Source organism: Callorhinus ursinus, unplaced genomic scaffold (assembly GCF_003265705.2).
Source record: "Callorhinus ursinus isolate GAN/ISIS: 27379988/994484 unplaced genomic scaffold, GSC_fseal_2.0 scaffold22, whole genome shotgun sequence".
Taxonomy (NCBI): Eukaryota; Metazoa; Chordata; class Mammalia; order Carnivora; family Otariidae; genus Callorhinus; species Callorhinus ursinus.
In genome coordinates this window covers 2,178,470-2,183,834 of record NW_027397084.1, presented here as the reverse complement: position 1 = coordinate 2,183,834, position 5,365 = coordinate 2,178,470, and the positions used below count along the sequence as shown (strand labels likewise).

General features: G+C 41.0%; 1 pseudogene; it reads right to left on the bottom strand.

Moving 5' to 3' along the window:
* Positions 1-592: 592 nt before the first annotated feature.
* LOC141374826 (NADH dehydrogenase [ubiquinone] 1 beta subcomplex subunit 1 pseudogene) lies at positions 593-1,022 on the bottom strand (annotated as a pseudogene).
* Positions 1,023-5,365: the final 4,343 nt, after the last annotated feature.

The following is a 5,365-nucleotide window of genomic DNA, read 5'->3' as shown; positions in this document are numbered from 1 at the left end:
TGACCTGAGCCAAAATCAAGAGTCAGCCGCTTAACCAACTGGGCCATCCAGGCACCCCCAAAGTTTCTAAAAGTTTCCTTTAATACAGTCTTATTTACCAGTTGTTTCATTTACAGTTAGTGCTTTTTGTGTCCTATTTAAGAAATCTTTCTTTACTTATTGAAAGTCATGAAGATTTTCTCTTATGTTAGCTTCTAGAAATTTAATTGTTTTATCTTTTTTTTTTAAGATTTTATTTATTTATTTGACAGAGAGAGAGATAGCAAGAGCAGGAACACAAGCAGGGGGAGTGGGAGAGGGAGAAGCAGGCTTCCCACGGAGCAGGGAGCCCAATGCAGGGCTCGATCCCAGGACGCTGGGACCATGACCCAAGCCGAAGGCAGGTGCCCAATGACTGAGCCACCCAGGTGCCCCTAATTGTTTTATCTTCTACAATCTAAAATTTATATGTAGATGATCAACCTGGAATTAATTTTTTTAAATTTTTATTGTTATGTTAATCACCATACGTTACATCATTAGCTTTTAATGTAATGTTCCATGATTCATTGTTTGCACATAATACCCAGTGCTCCACGCAGAACGTGCCCTCTTTTTTTTTTTTTTTCAAGTACTCAATAATTTATTTTTAAGCTAAGTGTGCCTATTACTTGAAATGTGGAAGACTGCTTCGGCATAAAAAGAATCACACTTCAAACTAAGTAACGAATGTGTTATTTCTCTCCTAATTTTTAAAATATGAACATTCTGTAATTCAATCATGGGGCCTTTACTTCCAGGTGACTTCTTCACTGGGTCTCAATTCCCTTTTAAACAACAAACTCTTGTTCCGGAAGGCAGTCAGCTTTTCATCATTCTTTCCATCTAGATAACATCCAAGGACAAACCCCATGGGGAAAGTATATGTACCCAGTGGTCACGAACAATCTGAATTACGTTCATCCTGAGTGCTGCGGCCTTGATGCCAAAAACGACCCCATGACCAAGGGCAGCGACGACCCAACCACCGGCGCCGGCGGAAGCTGCGGCCTTGGGCAGAACATGCCCTCTTTAATACCCATCACCAGGCTAACCCATCCCCCCACCCCCCTCCCCTCTAGAACCCTCAGTTTGTTTTTCAGAGTCCATCGTCTCTCATGTTTGTCTCCCTCTCCGATTTCCCCCCCTTCATTCTTCCCCTCCTGCTATCTTCTTCTTTTTTTTTCTTCACATATATTGCATTATTTGTTTCAGAGGTACAGATCTGTGATTCAACAGTCTTGCACAATTCACAGCACTCACCATAGCACATACCCTCCCCAATGTCTATCACCCAGCCACCCCATCCCTCCCACCCCCAACCACTCCAGTAACACTCAGTTTGTTTCCTGAGATTAAGAATTCCTCATATCAGTGAGGTCATGTGATACATGTCTTTCTCTGATTGACTTATTTCACTCAGCATAACACCCTCCAGTTCCATCCACGTCGTTGCAAATGGCAAGATCTCATTCCTTTTGATGGCTGCATAATATTCCATTGTGTATATATACCACCTCTTCTTTATCCATTCATCTGTCGATGGACATCTTGGCTCTTTCCACAGTTTGGCTGTTGTGGACATTGCTGCTATAAACATTGGGGTGCACATACCCCTTCGGATCCCTACATTTGTATCTTTGTGGTAAATACCCAGTAGTGCAATTGCTGGATTGTATGGTAGCTCTATTTTCAACTTTTTGAGGAACCTCCATACTGTTCAACCTGGAATTAACTTTTGTTTATGGTATTACATAAAGGTCAAGATTCATTTTTTCCCTGTAGTTATATACCCAGCACCATTTATTGAAAATATCTTCTGTTCCCCAGTGCATGCAGTGCCACTTTTGTCCTAAATCAAGCATGGATTTGTTCCTGGACTCTGAATTGTACTCATTGGTCTATTTGTCTCATTGTGTCACTATCACACAATTTTAATTTATAGCTTTCTATTTTTTTTTAAAGATTTTATTTATTTATTTGAGAGAGGGAATGAGATAGAGAGGGCATGAGAGGGGGGTGGTCAGAGGGAGAAGCAGACTCCCTGCTGAGCAGGGAGCCCAATGCGGGACTCGATCCGGGGACTCAGGATCATGACCTGAGCCAAAGGCAGTCGCCTAACCAACTGAGCCACCCAGGCACCCTAATTTATAGCTTTCTAATAAGTCTTTCTTCCTTCCTTTCTTTCTATCTTTCTTTTAGTAATTCTCTATTTCCAATGTGGGGCTCGAACTCACAACTCCGCATGCTCTACTGACTGAGTCGGTCTGGCGCCCCTGTAGATTTCTGATAAGACTTAATATCTGGTAGCATTCTTCTTGCAGAGTGCTTTTGCTATTCTTAGACTATTAGCATTTCCACACACATTTTTTTAAAGTGTTTTTTTTAAAGAGTTTATTTATTTGAGAGGGAGAGAATGAGAGAGAGAAAGAGCACGAGAGGTGGGAGGGTCAGAGGGAGAAGCAGCCTCCCAGCTGAGCAGGGAGCCTGATGCGGGACTCGATCCTGGGACTCAGGGATCATGACCTGAGCTGAAGGCAGTCGCTTAACTAACTGAGCCACCCAGGCGCCCCACCATATACATTTTAGAATCAAGTTGTTAATTTCTATCAAAAAACATATTAGGATTACATTGACTCTATAGATCAATTTGGGGAGAATTAACACTTTTACAATATTGAGTCTTCCTCAATATTGTAAATCTTCCAGTCCATAAGTATGGTATATCCCTCCAGTTATTTAGATCTTCTTTAATTACTTTTATTAATGTCTTATAGTTTTCTGTATAGAGATTTTATACTTCACTTATTAGATTTATTCTGAAGTATTTGGCATTTTTTGATGTTATCATAAATGGGCCTGTTTTTCAAATTTTCTTTTCTTTTCATAGGTATATAGGAATACAATTGATTTTTGTATATTGACCTTGCTTTCAATGACTTTGATAAATCCAACTATGTATTAAAATAATTTATTTGTATATTCTTTTCTTTTGGATTTTTTTTTTTGTCCATGAGCTTTTGCTCACCGTTTTATTCCCTCAAGCTAGCACAGTGACTACAAATTGGTATTTCCCAATCCTTATTTTTTAAAAAGATTTTATTTATTTATTTATTTGAGAGAGAGACAGCATGAGTGCAGGGAAGGGGCAGAGGGAGAGGGAGTGGGAGAAGCAGACTCTTTGCTGAGCAGGGAGCCTGATGGGGCCTTGATCCCAGGACCCTGAGATCATGACCTGAGCCAAAGGCAGATGCTCAACTGACTGAGCCACCCAGGCACCCCTTTCAATCCTTATGTATTTGAAGTGCACCTTCATGAATTTTCTTATAAAAATACTACCGATACTACAGTTTCCTTAACATTATCAAAAGTCTACTTTAGGGGTGCCTGGGTGGCTCAGTTGTTAAGCATCTGCCTTTGGCTCAGGTCATAGTCCCAGGGTCCTGGGATCGGCCCCACATCGGGCTCTCTGCTCTGTGGGAAGCCTGCTTCTCCCTCTCCCACTTCCCCTGGTTGTGTTCCCTCTCTCGCTGTGTCTCTCTCTGTCAAATAAATAAATAAAATCTAAATAAATAAATAAATAAATAAATAAATAAATAAATAAATAAATAAAATAAAAGTCAACTTTAGGGGCACCTGGCTGGCTCGGTTGGAAGAACATGCAACTCTTGATCTTGGGGTTGTGTGTTTGAGGCCCAGGTTGGGTGTAGAGATTACTTAATAAAATCTGGGGACACCTGGGTGGCTCAGTCAGTTAAGTGTCTGCCTGCAGCTCAGGTCATGATCCTCGGGTCCTGGGATTTAGTCCCATGTCGGGCACCGGCTTCTCCCTCTCCCTCTGCCCCCACCTCGCTCTCTCTCTCTTGTTATCTCTGTCTCTCTGTCTCTCTCTCTCAAGTAAATAAAAAAATATCTTTTAAAAAATGACTTGCATATCAAATTTATATATCTTTACACCCAACATGGGTCTCTAGTTCACAACCCCAAGATCGAGAGTTGCATGCTCTACCGACTGAGCCAGCCAGGCGCCCCTGTTAATGTTAGTTTTTAAATTATTTTTTAAGGGGCGCCTGGATGGCTCAGTCGTTAAGCGTCTGCCTTCGGCTCAAGTCATGATCCCAGGGTCCTGGGATTGAGCCCCGCATCGGGCTCCCTGCTCCATGGGAAGCCTGCTTCTCCCTCTCCCACTCCCCCTGCTTGTGTTCCCTCTCTCTCTGTCAAATAAATAAATAAAATATTTTTTAAAAAATAAAATAAATAATAAATTATTTTATAAGCAGGGATGCCTGGGTGGCTCAGTTGGTTAAGCGTCTGCCTTTAGCTCAGGTCATGATGCCAGGGTGCTGGGATCGAGTCCCAAATCGGGCTCCCTGCTCAGCGGGGAGCCTGCTTCTCCCTCTGCCTGCCACTCCCCCTGCTTGTGTTCTCTCTCTCTCTTTCTCTGGCAAATAAATAAATAAAATCTTTTAAAAATTATTTTATAAGCAGTCTTTTCTATTGGTCACACAGACCAACCCTGCTACCATATAGGAAGGGACTATACAAGGGTGTGAATACCAAGAGACAGAGATCATAGGGGCCATTTTGGGGGCTGGCTACCACATCTTAGGAACATAAATTGCTTGCTAGCACACAAATAATACTACCTGGACTTCAAATTTCATAGGCTACCTTGTATATTGTAAAAATTTAACCCTTTTATACTGTAAAAATTTTTGTACTGTACCTAAATGTGCATAAAACATAAATGTGCAGTTTACTAAGTTTACTAAAAGCTGTTATCTGTGGACAATCACCCAAGTAAAGATATGGAACAACGCCAACATCCAGAAACCCCTCCTCATTCTCCTGAATCACAGCACCCTCCCTACCATACTTATGATGACCACATGCTGATTTTTATGGTTTTCAGGTTGCTTTTCTTTATATTGTACCACCTAAGGATGCACTCCTATTCACTATAGTTTAGTTTTGCCGGTTTAAAAATGTTTTATAAATGGAATCATGCAGTATGTAGTAGTTTGTAACTATTTTCTTTGGCTCAGTGTTATGTTCTTAAGATTTATTTATGTTATTGAATTAAGCAGTTTGTTAATTTTCAACTCTGTATAGTATGCCGTTCTATAAACATACCAAAATGTATCCATTTTACTGTTGAAGAATATGTGGACTGCTTGTCTATTACAAATAAAGCTTCTGTGAACATTCTTTTTTTTAAAAAGATTAATTTATTTATTTGGGAGAGAGAGAGAGAGTGAGAGAACATGCAAACTGGGAGCAGGGGCAGAGGGAGAGGGAGAGAGAAAATCCCAAGCAGACTCCCCCCCCTGAGCACAGAGCCCGATCC